General features: G+C 37.4%; 1 protein-coding gene across 1 annotated transcript in view; it reads left to right on the forward strand.

Annotated features, from left to right (window-relative positions):
* Positions 1 to 5403: 5403 nt before the first annotated feature.
* LOC108135235 overlaps positions 5404 to 20112 on the forward strand; it is a 29207-nt gene continuing 14498 nt past the window's right edge. The window contains exon 1 of the mRNA XM_017255897.2: positions 5404 to 5909. The gene's annotated coding sequence lies outside the window, so the exon portion shown is untranslated. The remainder of the gene's footprint in view (positions 5910 to 20112) is intronic.

A 20112-nucleotide genomic window follows, 5' to 3' on the forward strand; every position in this document is an offset into this window, starting at 1 on the left:
GAATTGAATCGAATTGAAACCGCTCTCTCACTCACTCACTAACTCACTCACTCACCCACTTGCTCGTTCTCTCTTTCGATTCCCGAGGAGCGATGTAAGTATTTTCTTTATCTTCTTGAACGATCCACCCACCTGAAAATAAAGGCGGGCTAAAGCCTGCTCTTTGGATATGGCGTAAATCAAGTCGATCGGTAGCCAATTACTAAGGCTACTACATGGCTATATCTCTAACTGACGTCCAATAAAATGGTCAACAAATAATTTCCTGGACGCTTCCCAAGCCACTCGATAATTGTTTTTGGCTATAAATTAAGGCGGTACTTGCGGAATAATCGTACTCGACGAGGTGAAAATATAAAAAAATGTATGCAATAAAAATGATTGATGACCCGAGATAAGGGCTGGTTTTTCTTTAATTAGTCAGTCAATCAATCGAAAATCGAATATTCGTTAGATGGCTTTATGGCCAAGCTAATATACTCCCACCGATATAGTCGCGACTTGATGTTTGCCTATCATTTGATCAACTTTAAAGCGGATTTGGTAATTGAGACACATTGATCCCGCGCAAAAGCAGGTCACTTTGTTAATAGACGGTCTAATTGATTTAACATTGTAGTAATCGGCTGCATTTTAATAACTCTAATAGCGTCCAAATACCTAAATACTCATCCAAATATTTATTTAGATTATTCATTTGGAATAAATAAACAGAAAAAGTTTTCTGTTAAGTTATTTATTGTTTGCATAAAACATAATTTGATGATTTTTGTTTGTTTACCTCGCTCAATTGTTACTGACAAACCAAGATACATCCAAATGTGATAAAAGCACTTGCCGAGCTTTTTCCAAAGACAGAGAATGGTATTCCTTTTGATATCTGCGCCATAAACTGTGTTTATGTCCATAAAGTCTTCAAAGATTTCCATTGCGATTCACTTGGGCAAACTAATTGTGATTAGCGCTATATGAGTACATGATACGAGTTTTTATAGAAAAACAGTGTTATACGAAATGGAAACGGAAATGTGCTGACAATTGATTTTGGTTAAATTGTTCATTGTTATTTTCGGCACGAGAGTACAAACGTAATCTGACTTTACCCGCATTAAGCAATGCCTGCAGAGCATTAAAATTGATTCCACTTTTTGCATTTCATATTTGGTATTTAATATTTATTGCAAATCTGTTTATCTAATTTCCGGCAATATATTTACCTATTTTCTGTCTATCTGCATATTGTTTTCGATCTCATACCGCTTTGCAGCTAGCACAATAAAGGGTCAAAATCAATTGAATTCAAACAGTCCGCAAATTTTGCACAAATGTTTAAACTTTTCGCTTGGAACTTCTCTAATTATTTGAGTGGCAAACGGCAACCGTAAAATGCGTCAGAGCTGGGTCAGGGATTTGTTTGGGGTCTCCATAAATTAGCTTTGGCAAAATTACAAACATTTTCCCCATTAAAACCCGAATCACGGGGCCACACACCCTCGGCGAAGACACATACATATCCGGGATGGCTGGACGGGAATGGAGCAATTTCAATTAAAGCTAATTACAACCCATATCGACTGCCAACAATGTCAAGCATCAAATGCGACGAAGCCACCCAAGAGGAGCCTGCCCGCTTGGTTGGCTGGTTAGTTGGTTGGTTGGATGGAAGCCCGGATAGTGTCATGTCTGGGTCGTGCACTGAGAGAAACTGCGGTGATCCGCTCACAAGGTGTCACTCAATGTCGCTGCGAGTCCTGCCGGTGGGGGGCAGTAAGTCCTGCGCAAGGGGGGGATGCATAAGTAAGTGTTGTTGTCGTTGTCGCCACCAGCCACAGAGGAATGAGGTGGACCTCATTCTTAAGATATATCTCTGGGCGAAGTGCACTACCCATAATTATAGACCAAATAAAAAAACCGAACTGCATTGCACTTCTAACACAAATGATTATTAATAGACAGAAATTAACAGAAACAGCTCCTATTGAGGCAAGAAAGTTGTGAGACTCTCACTTTCAACTTTCAAAATTTAAGAAAAAATTTAATTTTGAAGATTTTACACAGTTTTCAATGAAAAAATTCTGTATAGGTAGTAAAAAAAATTGTATATGGGTAAGAAAAAAATATTTTACCATACGCGCATCTTAATAGGTTAAAATATTTTACTGCAACCCGTCTGGGAAAATTGATTTTTGTAGTTAATAAGGCCTTATATTAAATCGATATTTGTTCATAACTGTGGCTTCAACAAAAAGAATCTTGAGTTTTCTAATTTTGGCTTAAGGGTCCACTCTTGCGGATGTGTGTGGGCGGCTGCTGCTTGAGGGTTCACAAGCTAGTGTCTGAATTTGAGTCACAACCCGTTGCAAATGCTGCCGTTGTTGTCGTGGAATAATTAAAGCAAATTTGCACTTCAGACAGTCGCCGGTGGAAAAACAAGGCAACATCTCAGCCCTCAACGCTGGCGACCCACAACAAGAGCGGAGCTAAATCACCAGACCCAGGTACACTCGAGGAATCCGCCTCTTGAAGGAACAACAAAAACATATAGAAATGACACGTATACTGATCCGACTGAAAAATACCCGGCTTGTTCTTCCTAAAAAAGTGCTGCATTCTTTGGGGCGCAACCAAAATATGTATGTTTGAGACCTAGTATGGTTGAGTCTGTTAAATTTTTTTGCTTTAGCTTGAGTAAACACCCTTTAAAAAATAAAACTGTTTCTTCTCCTTGTTACTTACATGCCACCGAATCTAATATACCCTGTTACTACACAAATACCGGCTATAACAACAACACCATCAGCTGCCACGGCCAACATCAACAAAAAGGGGTGCGCCGACAATAGCAACAACAGCAATGCAGAACAAAACGCCAGTCAGCCGAGAAAGTACGCAAAAAAATGTATATATGTACGTATGTAAGTACGTAAGGCAAGGAAAGAGTACAAGAATATACGTTTATTCTGGTATAATATGGAACAGAGCCAACAACAAAAAAAACCATACCAGTGAGTGACACAGAGCGTTGAAACAGGAGCGTTTCGAGTGTAAAACAAGCTATAGTAATAACTATATAATATTTCTGTATTTTGTGAACTGATAAATTAAATTAAATTAAATATATAATATATATATATAATAGAAAAGTAAATAATTCATTAATAGAAAGTGTTATTTGTTTTGTTGCTAATTTTAAAAGTTGTCTAATAAAGTTTGTGCGTATACGTAACAACGTATACGTAATTTTTGTTGAAAAAAAAGGGAGTACTTAAAAAATTTAACAAGTGTTCTTTAAAATAAAGGTCTCTCTAAGCAATATAAGTTAGCATTAAATAAAAAAGGGTCATTAAAAACAAGAAAGAAAGCAAACTTCGGCAAGCCGAAGTTCATATACCCTTGCAGCTATTACAAGAATTTAACATTTTTGAAAACATTAAAATTATGATTTACTGCGTATATGTTTAAAAACATTGAAGCTATGACGATTTGCAGCTTAATTATTTGATAGCTATTTTATATATTTTTATTATTTCTATGGGAGCTATATGATATAGACGTCCGATTTTGATAAAATATAAACCATAATTCTGAAATATTTAACCATTGCTATATGTCGAAGAACTGAACAAAAAATTAAAAAACAAAAAGTTATAATTTTTTTCATTTATTTTTCCGATTGTTCCTATGGGAGCTATATGCTATAGTCGTCCGATTTTGATATAATTTAAACCGTAAATCGGAAATATTTTACCATTACTAAATGTAGAAGGGCTAAACAAAAAATTAAAAAACAGCAAAGTTATAATTTTTGTTCATTTATTTTTCCGATTGTTCCTATGGGAGCTATATGCTATAGTCGTCCGATCCGGCTCGTTCCGACTTATATACTACCTGCAATAGAAAGACAACTTTTGGGAAAGTTTCATGCAGATAGCTTTAAAACTGAGAGACTAGTTTGCATATAAACGGACGGACAGACGGACAGACGGACAGACGGACAGACGGACAGACTGACAGACGGACAGACGGACGGACAGACGGACATGGCTAGATCGACTCTACTAGTGATGCTGATCAAGAATATATATACTTTATAGGGTCGGAGACGTCTTCTTCACTGCGTTGCAAACTTCTGACTGAAATTATAATACCCTCTGCAAGGGTATAAAAATCCGTTAAGCGTATTTATTTTAAGCCGTTGAATTCATTAGATGGTCATCCGCCAACGCTCGTAGCAAGCACATAAAGATAAGTTAAACTTAAATTAAATATTAAATTAGAACTCTTAAGCATTAAAACAGCACTATTTGAAAAAATTAAATTGAGAATATGATAAAAAAATAATTACCAATGTTTTCAAAACAATTTGAATATTTAATTTAATAGAAAGTGCGATTTAAAAAAAAAATAGTAAATACAAAATGAATCTGAATAAAATGAACAAAATATGGTTTTATTAGGAGATGGAGGGCCCAAATGATTTTTCGAGCCCCATCAGTAACCCAGTTTTCCCCCTCCGCTCCTGTGAAATCGAGAGCGCCACGGAAAGGAGGAAACCGAACGGCGACCGCGATGACGAGCTCGTGCGGATGCTGCCGATGCTGCTGCCGAGGCTCTTCCTGTGGCTTTTCTCACTTGCTGAGCGCAACAAGGACCAAAAAATGCCAGGACAGCAACAACAATGGAGAACAACAATAATAACAACGAATGGTAACAATAAACTGGGCTTGCGCCAAAAACGAAATACGAAATTTGTGGGTAAAAACGAGAACCAGAGCCATTTTCTCACAACGACAGGAACAACAGCAATAACAAAGGAGCAACGAGATGGGAAAACAAAATCACACACACACTCACACAGGCACAAAGAGCGGCTCTCACAGAAAGCTGCTCAAAGTCAAAGTTTCGGGTGTATGCGTGTGTGTTTGTGGGAGAGATTCACCCAAAAAAAGTTTCCAACTTAATATTGAACTGTGAAGCAACATCAGACAAATTGGAGAGCGTCAGTTGTTGTTGCTTTTGATGCTGGTGGTGCTCTCCTCTCTCCTCCTGCACTACACAGAAAGAAACCTTGAATCTTCTGATATTTAACAAAACAGCTGATTTCATAGGTTGATGTCGAACATAACAATAAGATATTAAGAAATACCAACGCTAAACGACAAAAATATATAGAAAAAGTATTTTTGACTGAAGGTGGTGTTTGAAAACGGTCATTTAACCTGTGCCCTAGACATCTCATGTTAGCAAATGTTGAATTCATCTCACCTGCCCTGTGAATTTGATTGACAATTTTTTTGTTTTTCTTTCTTTCTGTGTAGCTGGCGTTGTTGTTGTGGGAGCGAAAATATTTTAACGCAATTAGAGTCGGAGCATCGTCGTTGTCGTTGTGTCAGCATCAGAGCGAGAGCGAACGCGCACGCAGACGGACACGGAGCACGGATAAAACGGCCGAAAGACAAGGAAATCCAGGCAGCACAAGAATAGTAAAAGCCCAAGCGTGATGTGTGAAAAAAGGGCCTCGAAGGTAGTGTAAAAAAGTGTGACCAGCAATGATAAAAACCTGAGCAGACTCAATTAACTGTGAAAGCCTTCTGCACACACACGCACACCCTCGCAGAGTGAGAGTGTAATAGAAAGAGAGCAAGAGAGGTGAAGGTGAAGCTGAAGGAGAAGCGCGAACAATTTGTTGAATACAACGGGATTGCCGCAAAAGAAAAAGCGAAAGTGAAAACCAAAGAAACCCAAACTAAATTTTAATACGCCAAAAACTGAAATAAAACTAAGGAAAATTCCAAGCGTGCCCAAACTCGGACTTACCGAAAAAGAAGGAGAAAATTGGCGGCGCAAAAGTTAAAAGGGACAAAAACGATTAAGCAGCTTGCCAAGGACGAGGACCAACAGCACGAAAGGTGAGCCCAAATAAGTCAGGCAAAAGTAAAAGGCAAAAAAGAAATGTACAGGCAAAGTTGCTCCTAGCGACAACGAAAAAAAAAAATAAAAACGCCCCAAACAGATTTTTCCCTCTTGGAAAGTGACAGTCGTCGACGTCGCCTTGCAACGCCTCAAGAAGCCTCTGCTGACGTCGCAGCCTCCCGTTTTTCTTCTGCTGACGCTTTTCCATTCACCCTGAGCTCAAGAGAGAGCTCTAACACCCACCTCCCACTTCCATTTCCACACCCTTCGCCTTCGCTTCCACCTCTTCCGTCCCCCGTGGTTGTTGGCTTTCTTGTTATTCATAGGCAAACATAGGCAAACAAGCAGAAGCAAAGCAAAGAGCAACCTGCGTGGCTGGGACAACAACAGCAAACATCCAGCAGCGCTGCGAGGGCGGTTTTCAAAATAAAATTAGCCCTATTCGCATAGGGCCCACTTTTCGACATTGGCCACCTTTGGGTTAATGTTAAGCCATCAAACGGCATCGTGGCTCGCCCCGAAAAGTATGCTAAGGCTTCTGTGTGCGTCCCGCGTTAATCCCATCAAAAAGAATTTAAAAGGAACTTTTCAAAACGGACAAAATCAACCGCCACAAATATCAATATGACTGAAATGTCAAAACCCGAATAAAAAACTCTGACCTTAGATAACTTTTTTTATAGAATTTGTTTTCCCAACGACTTTTTTTGTGCCTTAAAAACCAAATAAGCCGAGAAAACTTTGGAATATCATATGGAAATGTGTTTTATTTTGCCCCCAGAACTATTCCGCCTAGGACCTATAAACTTTTAGCCAAGCACCAATATCTTGATATCAAATACAAAATGTTGAAATGACGGCCAGAAAATTATATATATTTTTGTTTAACACTTTTGGCTTGCAAGTGAGTTTTTTGAACATTATCATCTTTCAATTTAAACGAAATACATTTCGTTCGAGCAACCTTTTAGTTGTTTTTGTAATTTGGCCAAAACTAAAGTGTGCCAACCTTTCCCTTTTTATCCAACATCAATCGTTAAAAGGTAAAAAAAAAAATTTAATTTTCAAAGGAATTTAATTTTTATAAAGTTTAAATATTCGGCTTTATAAGCGATTATTTTATGCATCTTAAATTTATTTATTTACATAAAAATTAATATTTATTTCTGTTGAATAAAAATTATTTTTTTTTTAGTTATTAATTTTTTTATTAAGTCTGCCAGTAATGCCCTTGTCTAACTGTATATCAATTACGAATTAATTATTTTAAACTACGATAGTCTTAAGGTTGTCATAAACTTGATATATTAAAGACATTTGTTTGACCTCAATGAAAGACAAGCCTTTTAAAGATAATTGCATAAAATCGTTTAAATTCACTCAATCTGAAGCAGAAGAAAAACAACTTAAGTCAAACGGTTTTAATAGCTTTATTTGGTAGGCTAAGCCTTTTCCAAATTCAACATGCCTAATGGATTAAAGTCTCGTGTATTACATGGAGCTGTGCTCCAGGCAATATCCAGTTTCTTGTTACCATTTGACCTCCCCTCGTTTTCCGACGGCTGGCATTGGCGGCAGTGATAATTCAAGCCCCGCTGACATTTTTGGGTCAAAAAACTAAAATATTTTGTGGTTGCTCTTGCCATACCGTTTAAGTGTGTGCGTAGGTCTGTCTGGCTGGGTTAGACCTTGTGCCGGTGGCTTATAGTCATTATTTCATCCAACCTTCGGAGGACTACCACCACCATCCCATGCCATCCATCACACGCATTGAAGTTTTGTCTGGGGCGCGTCAGTCCGCCTGCCGTTCTGCCAGATTAAAATTGCATCCGGCGCGCCAAACAAAGGACTGTTGACCAATTTCGCTTTAACATAAAACAAGGAAAAATTACCAGCGGTCCTGGCAAAGGTTCAAGCTGGCACACACATACTAAATAGCGACACAAACACGTAAGCACAGGAAGGCAAACAGAAATGAATTCATAGTAAAAGTCTTAATTGAAATTTTTGCTTGAAATGTGTACAGAGGGGATTTTTTTACTGTTCTGCGCCACCTAAAATGAAAGCGATGTGTCCGTGGCGGGACCCGTGTATGTATCATCCATATATGTATGTATATATATGTGCGAGCTGGCTGGCGGCAACTTTGTGTGCCATTCGGACTCGGAATCGGGAGGGGAAAAGGCAGGCGGGGAAAGCAGAAAGTCGTGGCCTGTGGTGTGAACGGATCTGCTGGGCAGAACGGAGTATGTGATTCCCGGGATTGCCAATGGGATAAGGTGGAACTTTGTTCGGCTCTTGGCTTTACCTTTGTATCATATTCTTTTATTTAACTTTGTGTATGTGTTTTGTATTTCTATTAGACTGCCTCCGCTCGCTTTCCAGCCAAGTTAGAGGCAATCAGCTTGGTAAAAGAAATGAGTTAAATGTTTGATTACAAAATTGCATTCTTCACCTTGGAGAATTTCTCTTAATTTAGAATTCTCAATGTGATATCAATGGTTGTGGTTTCGCAGGGAAGGAGTGGCGTCCAGTTAAGCTGAATTTATTAAAGTAAGCAACTGAGTGGAAGTTTAGTTAAGACTATTCTTATAAGGCAAGTAGTTTTAAGGAAGATATATTATGACCTAGACAGTAGAAATTTTTCTGAAAATTCGATAACTTTCAGAGTTTTATTCCAGTTCTTTTATTTTACACTTCTTTTCCGTTCTTCACATTCAAAGTTCGAAAGTTTCGTACGCCATATTTTCCATTTTGTTGTGAATTATTAATGAAATTGCAACAAAGAAAAATTCGTTTGGGCATTTAAATTCTCCTACATACATCAATTACTTTAATTGAGAGAAATTTGGTATCAATTTTGTATTTTAATTGAATAAAAGGTAGTTACATTACGCATTCTGCGCGTTATCCGCCAATGAGTACATTATGCGAAATTATATTTACCTTGTTAAATCAGGATGGAATAATGATTTCAGTACAATTTTTATACTGAAAAAAATCAATTAAGCCAATTTTTTCTTAACGAGTCTGAATCATACATTAGCGAATAATCGGTGTGAATTATCATCAAACAAATAACAAACATACCGAAGTGTGACTTTTCAATAAAATTCTTTCTCAACGATAACAAAATTTAAATTCAATTACACCTTCTGCAAGTTTGCAAACCCTGAATAAATAATAATAAATATTGATCAATTAACGAGTTAAATTCAACATCTCTATTGTTTTACCGAATCAGGTTTATCTGAGCTGCCTATTTCGCAATTAGGTCTTAATAATATATAATTTTTAATTAGGCACCTTGGAACAGTTTGCTTTAAAGCAATTTATATTTGTAAAACATAACAAATAATAGAGATTAAATTTAAAAACTTTGTAATTTAAAATTGTAAGGGACTAAACCAATTTTATTAAAATTAAAAAATTGGAAAGCGCAAAGGGCAAAAAATAGCGAATTTAAACAATTTTTCCATATTAAGTCGGACAAACGAATCCATTTAAGGTATAGGGAAAGTTTACAAACATTCTATTTCTAGTAAAATTAAGTAGAACTTTAGATACATAAAATATAACAAATATAACAAAAATAATCTGTTTAAGAATATAGTTTATCTTATATATGGTACTATTAAAAATTTAAAGTGTCGTTTTCCTTATCAGGTCCAAGTGCATTTGAACAAAAAACTTCCATCTCCTGAGTAAATTGTTTTCTTTAATTTTGTTACCTAGTGTTATAAAACGCTTGAGCCTACAAATTTTAGTATCCATTTACTTTTGTTTTAAAAATATATCTTTTTGAGAGTGGAAAATTAACAAATGGCCCGGAGATTAGAGGACATGAGTAGTAGTGAGAAATCTACAAGGCTATAAACACAAGATTCAACACTTTTAGGGCCCCAGCTTTCACCGCCCATCCTGACCCCGCCCCCAAGTCATTTGATTTGAATGGGGAATGAATCTGAATCGAAATGTGTTGGCTAAAATTTATGTGTCTATTGCCAAAGGATTCTATGCAAAGGGGACACAAAGGAGACACAAGCCAAAGAAGATGAGCCTGGGAATGAGCAGGGAAAGCGGAAGAAACGGGCGGGGGCGGGGGCGGGTGCCACTCCCACTCCCACGCCCTCTAGTTGCTGACAAACACACACACACACACGCGCGTACATACGCAATTACACGCCCACTTTGCTTTATCTTTGTAACTGTTACAAAACTTGGCTTCGTCTTCTTCATCTTCATCTTCTGCAGATTCTTTCTTTTTCTGTCGTTTGGCAGTATGTTGTTATGCCATCTGTGCGTGTGTGCGTGTGTGCTTGTATTTTTGTTTGTTTATCTTGGCCAGAAGCTATATAGCTTATCTATGTGCATGTTTGCTGGTGGCCGTCGGCTGGTGTACACTTTTCCGCACTTATTCCATATTTAAGAGGCAATTTATATTCCCTTTTTTTGCACTCCCAGGCTCACTACCATCTCACTCGGTGCCTCCTTGTCGCCCTATCTCTATCCCTGTCCCTGTCCGTCCGGCGGTCTATTCAGACTGCCATTCAACTTCAGCTACAGTTTCCGCTGCTCTGCTCGCCTTTTTCTGATTCTGTTTCTGATTTAGTCGCCGCCAACACAGCACACAACACAGAAAAAGGCTGAAACGCTATGGTGTGTCGACTATCAGATACCCGGTCATCGAAAGACAAATCAAAAAGAAAACTTTTTAAATAAATTTAATTTTTTTTTTTAATTTTCCTACTTAAAATGTCTTTAATCTTACATACAAATAGATTTCTCTTACATTGTTATACTGTGTACTTTTCCCTATACATAAATCAATAATGTCAGACATATGACGCCAAACAGACTACAAAAAAATTTCATACATTTTGATCTTGTTGGTAGTTATCATTTCCTTAAACCCTATATAAATCCAAAACAACACTACAAAGCTACGAATGTTTAATTATAAAATTAAAGCTGGTCAAGTTTCAATAATTTAATGACATTCGAAAATATTGTCTGGCCAAATTCATTTTAGCCGCAATCGTGTGGAGCAGATATTTGCATACAGTTGCTCCGTTTGTAAAATTATATTTAAGAAAGTTGCACGAAGTTGCTCAAACTGAAAGCCTAGAAGTCCGAAAGTCTTTTTTTTTTTTGTTTTGAAACAGAGCAGTACACTATTTGCGATTAGCCGGTATCGAAAGCTTCTGCCCACTAAGCAGCAAACAGAAGCTAAGCACTGCCACTGCTGATGCCGGGACACCCCCTTTCAGTTTTCCACTTGCTATAACCCCTTCCCTGCGGCTGTCAGTAGCCAATTATCATTTTTCGAAATGAATAAAAACGCTGGCTGCCGACTTTCCTTCCATCCGGATGAATGGTGTGCGTGTGCGTGTGCGTGTGCCACGTAGCCTCCACAGATGCGAGTATTCAAATGGCATTTCCATAACCGCAGTTGCCATGGACTTAGCCATCTCTGTGCACCTTGCGGCTATTGCAGTGGTTCGCAATCCGAATCCGAATCCAAGCCCCAATCCCCAATCCCGTTCCCGCACGGCTTTGCGTAGCTGGCTTTTCCTGCTTTTTTATTGTTTCATAAATTATTCAAACGCAAACATCATCAGCAGGCAGCGGATCAGGATAAAGATGCGGCTCAGCCTCCGGCCTATCTGTGTTTGCCCGATACACGCTGCTCTCCTCATTATCGGAGGCAGACGTTTAAGACAGACTTCTGCACCCACACTCAAATATATCCTCGTATATCCTGCCTCTCTGTATGCGCTTGTTTTTATACCCTATGCGCCGACTGTCCCCCTCAGACAAAGCACACTGGTTAGGAAGTACTATGAATAACTTATAGCCCTACAACATATTAGCCCAACCATTGGAATTGGAACCGCTTGCCACTTAGAGCTTAATGGCATTGCGCAAGAATCTCGTGATATTGAGCAAATTTGCTAATTGGGTTCGAGTTCTTAGAACTCATGTTTACTTTTTAACTACAATTTTTATATAAAAACCGATATTATTCAGGATAACATATACATTAAACTGATTGTTCCTTTTAATACGATTAAATCTCCTAAAACAAATGAACAGTGTTAATATTTTTATCTTTTGTGAACGACATCAAAAAATTGACAAGCATAGAAATGGGAAATATTTACATACCCAAAACTTATACTGGCTTACGTGCCGTATGAGCAATTTTTATGGAAACTTTGAGACACTGCGCAAGAGCTTAAATTTAATTGAAAATTGTTTGGATTAATTAAATTTGTGTTGCACCAAAATCTACTATTTAAAAGGGTGAGAGTATAATTCCTTATAAAAAACCGTTATATTAAACACTTTCAACGTTTCATTCATATGCTAAGCATGTCGTACCAGTTTTTATTTTTTATTTGCACTACATAAATGCGAATTGCATTATTTATTAACACACAAGTTATGTAATATTGCCATAGTTGTGCAAAATGTGGTTTGTTTTGGTAAAGGATTTTATTTATCAAATCAAATACAACTAAGCTCGTCATAAAAGCTTCTCTTAATAAAAATTGTTACTCAAGAGCTTAGTTTAATTTACATTTTAGAATTCATGCAAAGAATATTTCTGAATAATTAATATCGTTTCAGCTTTGCTTTTTTTTAATTTTCCATGACAATTGCCAGTACCAAGGCATGGAAATCGATGACAACAAGCTTGAATTTATGCTTGTTCATTTAAGGTTAAAAGAAATAAATAGCAACCGTTTTTTTAAAAAATGGAATTTTACTTTTCAAATTATTGTCTGGAAGCGGCGAACAAATTGCTTGAACCAGTGTGCAATGATGCGGAAGCAATCGGCAGCATGACCCAGTGTGTTGTGGGCAGTTTGCGTGGGCGTGGGCATGGGCTCGATGGATGATATGCGAGGACTTCGCACTCAGCGAGTCACTTCCATAAATAAAGAAGGCGCTGGGTGGGGAGTGGCAGCTCCAGAGTCGCGCCATCACTTGATAAATAAGTAGTGCACGTAGGCATTCGGCATAATGAAGCGCACGCCCCCAATGCCTCCACTCTGCCTTGAAGAGGCACAGCAATTTGTTTGGCCCATGCGGCGTATACGTAATCACGCATTGATATGCCATTTACTCGGCCGCCGTCAAAAGAAAAAAGAGCCGGATACGGAAAAAGAAGGGCAGCTCGCAGCATCTCTTTTCTGACTGATTTATGCAGTCGATTTTGCAGTTTCAGTTTTACACTCTTTTTATTCGACACTCAACTGCACCTCTTCGGGGTGGTGAGGCACAAATTAAATTTATACTCCCCGGCCATATTTACGAACCACTGCGAACTCTGCCCAAGTCGTTACCGCCTCTGATTACATGTTAATTATCATTGCGTAATGAATTGCCCTTTTGTACTCGCATGTGTTCACCCCCGCCGATTTTACAGCCTACAGGGCCGCATACAAATGTCGGAGGAATATAAAATATTCAGAATGTGGCCTGCGGCACAAAGGCTTCTGCGGTGGCTGGCGCTGAAGCTGAGTGGTTTTCATTTGCGAAATAATTTCCCTATCAATTTCAAAAATAATTATATTTGGTTTTTCCCAAGATAACGCACAAAAACAGTATGCTGTTTCACTTCTTTGTGAAAAAATCGGAATAGGTTCGTTAATTGAAAAACTGGTATTAGCTCTTGAATACCATAATAAAATTTAATTAAATTATTTTTTTATTTTGCGAAACTTTGTTTTAATAATTCATAAAGCAATTTGACAAATGTTTGCTGAAAAACGCATCTATAAAAATTTGTCTTATTTTTGTACAAAAAATCTTTTAAGATTTTTAATAACACTTCTAATAAAATTACCAATTTACTCCAGAAATTAAAACTTAGTTTTGCAAATTTTGCAGTTTTACTCTATTTATGGAGTAAAACTTCTAAGTCTTTTAGTTGAAAATAAGTAAATTATTAAGGGCACTTTAGCCGTTCGAGAATTTACAAAATCCCAACCAAAGCTAATGATTTTAAATATGTTTTAAATTGTATTTAAAGGGACGCATTAAATTGTTGTGGAAAATTAGGCAGAGTATTACAGACGGTACATTCTAAATAGAATTCATACCACACCCACTGAAATAAAAATTCCGACAAATCGTTTGATACCGAAAAGAGTTGGGCTATGTCCTTAAGCGGAGCTCAGCAGGACTTAACCCCTGGAAAAACACAAAAACTCTGTCCTTCCGGAAGGCTTCTAACCAAAAACACACACATCGTAAAGGAGCTCGCTAACATATGGATGCGGGGATAAGCAAGTATGCATACTTGAACCGCTCCCACACCTAGATACATACATAAATACATTAACAATACACACAAACGGGGGATTGTATGGCTGTGCCTGTGTGTGTGCGCAGGCTCAAATTAATTCCATTGGCACCGATTGAAAGTTTTCGCTTCACGGCAGCAATAAATTACGATTGGATATATAAGCTAAGGGGATGTACAGCGCACACATAGCGCACAAAGTGGCGCACACACATATGTTATATGTACGTATATCTGGGCATTAAGTGCATCCTTTTAATTTACATGCTCATTAAGTTACAAACGATACCGATTTCCGCAGCAACACGAAACAAAGTCACTCAAAAGTCGCAAAACAAGAGACCTGCGTCGCATCTGTTCGAACTGAATGATGAATAAACTTGACTAGATCTGAGCATTTGCTTAAAGCCCATTTAATTATACTAAGTACATAGTAAATACGATAAGTGGAGTGCCCCAGCATCGGGAACAGCATCGTCATCGGCAGAGAGTACTTTCATGTTTACATTTAGCCAAGTACCTCGGCTCCTCCCTATGGAAGCCCAGTCCACAAGCAAATGCCTTAATACCCACACTTCAATTTACTACAGTCAAACCTCGGTAGTTCCAAACTCCTTTGAACAATTCTAATTCCTCTTTGATTACAATAAGTACAATTTTTGTATCTATTTTGGTATTTATAAATTCTTTAAAACTAGATCGCAAAATTACAGTTTAAATAATATTCTCAGTTAATTTTGGTATTTCAAAGTGTTAAACTTGGTTCAAGCGAATAATATTTTAAAATACTTGCTTAGATCTCTTAATTTTTGCCGACTCCTACCAACAAACACATATCTAAACTAATTCTTAATGTGCAATTTTGAACTTGTACACTGATAAAGGAATAAAAAGGAATAGTACATAAAATTATCTGACTATTGAATTCGATATTTTTATTTAATTTTTAAAATAAGTACTAAATCATAATATTAAATGCATATTAATTGCACGATTTAATATTAAATGTGGCACATTTCAAATAGTTCTTATTTGATTTTAATGAATTGTATTTAAGTTAAATATTAAATTTTCAGATAGTAAAATCTTTTTCTAAAATAGTCAAATGAAAAGGATAAAAAATAGTTATTATTTTCACAAAGAAAACAACTAAAAAACGCATTGATAAAAGCGAAAAATATTTGAGCTGAGTAAAAAATACTTGAAATAACATAAGTTCTTTACCAGTTTAGCTTTGATAAATCTAACAAATAGAAATGCAATTATCTTTTTCTATTAAATACACTTACTTGATCAACTCAAGGCTTAAATATGTTGCCTGTAAGAATAGGAGTTAAGCAATTAACACTGTTCTTGTGCCAACTATTAACAGTCTCGATCTGGGGCTAGTTGAGTTAAGTTGTGTTGGGTATGTTGAATGTGTTAGCAAGCCTGTTTGCTTCTTGCCGCAGTCATAAATAATTTATGCCTACGTAATTTGGTCAACGTTACTTTAGTCGACTTCGCCGGATGGCCCATTGCCACCCACTGCGACCCCACTATACTGTCTCCATCTCATTCTCAACTTTATCTTTGCCTTCATTCCCATGTTAATCACCTCCTACATGGTGTATATATGTGCACAGTCTTGCATAAATCAGCCTAGAATATGTTTCAATTGACCACAGTCGGCTCATTTGCATTTTGTGTGCAGCTACAACGTCCTTAGGTCATTAGGCGTCAAAGAATCCTAAGGGGGTAGTTATAATTAGAATTGGTACTCGTAGAACAACAGAGCCATGTGTGTTCCACATAATTGATAATTATTTCATTTGACTTCGGGGGACCCTTAATGTATATTAAAGGAGGTGTAAGTCATTAATTTAAAAGTTGTGCCCAGAACGACGCTCATTAGCACAAAATAATTCCTTGAAAACTTATGTGGAATCAGAACAGAAAATAATTTGTACATTTTTGGGTTTCAGATTTACTAGTTTTCATATGCTTAAATTGCCAAAGCTTTTCAATAGAGACAACTTAATTTACTAGGAAAATATTTACAGTTTCATTCGATTACCTTTTTAAACCATGAAGTAAAAGAAATTTGTTTCTGCCCCAGTTATGAAAAAAAGTTTCTACAGAAAATCAAAACTGCGAGAACAAAAAAGGAGGCCTTTTAGGTAATTCCGGAACAAACTAGAATGAACCCGTAAAGTCGAAAATGTGCATTTTCCATACTCACAGATGAATTTGCTGAACCCATTTACATAAAGTAAATTAAAAAGCAATTTCCTCTGGTGCTAAAACAAAAATGAGGCATTTCACAAACTTGTTAACCTTCAGATTTCTGTTCAAACTTTATTTTCGATTTCCGTTCCCCGAAGCCCAAGGGTTGCGACTCTATATGAGTGACTGAAAATGTCGGACACATATTCACTTTCGAATTGCTTTGGCACGCAGATATGGCTATAAATTTATTTGTCAACTTGTTCAAACTTTCTGCCCGGCAATTGTGCAAATAAAATGGTTTTCTAATTATCAAAAAGGAATGGCCTTAACATAAATCTTGGCAGTGGGACTGGGAATGGGGATGGGAATGGGTCAGTAACCAGACAGAAATGGTCACGCTCTGTAAGGCGGATGGAAAGCAAGTTTATTCTACATGCTGTATTGACAAATTTCTTGTAATTTTTGTGGGCCAAAGAAATGCATTTCCGAATGCAATTCGCCAACTCGGCAGATCTTCAATGCGACCAGCAACTTACAAAAAGTAAAAATGGGTGTGCAAAATACATAACAAAGTTTGGAGAAACGAGAGCAAAAACGAGACCCAAAGAGCCATGCCAAGTGCCCAGTACCAGGACCCCCGACGTTCCTCGGACCCGCGGCCTGCCCCTTTCCTGTCTCATTCGGCTGTGGAATCAAGCAGCCATGTAACCTCGTTTATTCTGCAGCATAATGAAAGGGGAAAGTTCTGTGATTTCACCGCCCATGGTTCCGGCAAATGCCATCCAGACCAGAGTGCGTCTACATGTGTACACCTGAAAAATTGCAGTATTCGGTATTAAGTCTGTCATTAAATGCCAATAATCAAATGGACAAAAATGTACAAATTGTTCACTTAAAATAAAAAGAAACAGTCCTTAAGAATTCAACATTTTTGTGTTAAAAGTGGATTTGGCAGCCTTGGACAAAAGCCTTTGCTTTACCTCAGTTTTTCAACAAGAGGACTAATCAAATGTGGGCCGAATATTGTTTTCTATTTATGTGCATTGGTAATGTATACATTCAACGCATTTGTTAAAAGACACAAGTATTTGCGAAGAGAATCTCGTACCAGGTATGGGAAATTCACATCAAAGATTCATTTTTCTTAAGTTGATAGTCGTTATAGGAAATTAAGAATTAAAAACTTATGTTTTGTAAAAGTGGAAAATATTATATTCGTATTGGCTAACCCAAACCTTAATCAATGAAATTACCGAGTAAAAAATGTAACTTCTGTTTGTAAGTACATTCTCAAAATATGAATTTGTTATTTTTACTTTAAGAATGCAAATTATACATTTTTAAGCCCAATTGCAAACCAATTAATTTAATTAGCCCAATAAACCAATCTGTACTGTTTTTGCTGTATACCATTTTTTCTGAGTGGATGTCCCTTTGTGTGAGTGAGAGGTGTAACAACGACGACTGGTTTTAAATGGCATTTCAAATGTTTTGTAGTTCCACATTCTCGGCCTGCCCTGGCGCATGGTTCTCGACTTTTGCCATTTCGAGCAGACGCTTCGTCCTTTTTCTGACAGGACGACCCGCACACACACAAAAACACGGCCGCTCGCAAAAAAGGTCAAACGAGAATTATAATTTAAATGACAAATAAAACAAAAAACAAAAAACACACGCTGAAATAAATAGGGATAAGGGAGCGCAATTACTTTTGGTGCAAAATTGAAAACGCTATAGGTCCTCGGTCCTTTGCGAGTCCTTCTAACTTTGCTGCTAATTATATCGCGTTTTCATGATTACACCAAATGGGTTCATCAAACGATTTGCAAACGAGGGTCTAGTACATTTTGAACGATGAAGATGTGAGGTATGAAAAATTTCTCAAAGAACGACTTTATACAAAGAGGGTAGAGATTTAATTAATAAAATGGCTATTTGACAACAAATAGAAGAACGAATATAGGTACATATACCACTTTTAAGAAATCACAGCACTGACAAATTTCCGAGTCGTTATTTGCATTTTTACTTTAAAGCTAATCATAAATGTACTTTTGCCTAAGCGAACGGCTAAATATCAAGTAATGCTTGCTCTCTAAAACCACTTCGATTTGGTTATTTGATGACCAAATATAAAACTTTCAGCTTTCTCTTTAAAGTTCGCCCAACAGTCTGCAGATTTTTATCAAATTTTCCTTTGTGTGCCTTGGCGCAGAATAAAAGTACAATAACATTTGGTTAGAGCAGAAACGATGCGCCATAAAAACTTAACCGACATAGCTAAGACCCAGTGGAGATGTAGCCCAATCTGTATTTATTTTCATAAATATTTTCCTTTTCGCGTCGCTTTTCCATTGTTTCTCCTTCTCCTTTCCGTCTCGCTCGCTCGCTTAAAGCTTATTTCCTGTGCTTGCTGTGGAAAATCAATTGAATGCCTGAATAAACGAAAGATATTGCTTTGATTTGACTTTTCTTTAGCAATTTCCTTACATTTTTCAGCTGGCTTTTATGGATTTTCTGGTAATGGCGAGGGACGTGAAACACGAGTTTATCAGAGATTCATTTGGGAAACTTATTAAAAAGAGCTCCACTTACAAACCGTCAACCATCATCCTCAGCCTCATCCTCTTCATCATCATCATCATCATCATCATATCGACATCACCCACATTCGCTGTCTCTGGCACATCTCAGCAATTCCAACTGCAGCGCAATTGCCAGCGCCATTGCACAATTGCAATTCCATCGCAATTGTAAAATGCAACAATTTTTAATGCGTCTTGCAACTTTTATTTCCACTTTTAATGCAAAAACTTCACCCAGCAACCGGCATTGACAAGGCGAAGAGAAGCAGCTCCATTTGAGCAAGGGTGTGTGGATTGCCATCTCTCAGGCCAGTTACCCAGTAAAAATGTTCTGACATTGGACCCTCTCAACAAAGGATCTTGTGCGTGACAAGAAAGGGGAAATTTGAAAACCCTAAAGAAATTTCACAGACAAAAGAATTAGTTTAAGGTAGCTTAAATTATGAGAACTAATATTTTAAAGTCAGTTCGTTTATTATTTTTTAAAATTTTCCTTTTTTTTCCCAAAACACTAATTCTTAATTTAAAGTAAAGCACCAAATTAAAAATCCAAGCCAAATACATAGCACATGTTTTGGGGCTCGCAAGCCATCGATTTTGCGCAGCTGGGCAAGAAATATTCGAATCCAGTTGTAGTTTCACAAAGCATAGTCTGCTTTCTTTGCCATCACTTGCTTGGCAGTGGAGTTGAGAAAAAGACGTGAGTAAGTCGGAACGGGAGCGTAACATTTCCTGTTTGCGTTGCCATGATTTCCATGCCAGTTCCTCGCGTTTCCGCCTCAATGCGAATATCCCACATCTGCATGTGTGGCCCCCCTCCGCCCATCTGTGGTGCGAATGAACGCTCGTGATGCCCGGGATAAATGTCTGCGTGACGTGCAGGCACCCCCTTAATTTTTTTTTCACCCCTCCGGGTCGACGCCTTTCATGGAAAAATATGCAATTTTATCGGTCTTTACAGATTTCCCATACACTTGTGTGAAAGAAAATTGAAACGACGTAAAGGGCTAAAGAAAACGCATGGCATGAAAGACATTTGCCAAGCAATGCGAATAAAAGGAAAATGTAAATATTTATCATTCCCGGTATACC

This window comes from Drosophila elegans, unplaced genomic scaffold, assembly GCF_018152505.1.
Source record: "Drosophila elegans isolate 14027-0461.03 unplaced genomic scaffold, ASM1815250v1 contig_397, whole genome shotgun sequence".
Taxonomy (NCBI): domain Eukaryota; kingdom Metazoa; phylum Arthropoda; class Insecta; order Diptera; family Drosophilidae; genus Drosophila; species Drosophila elegans.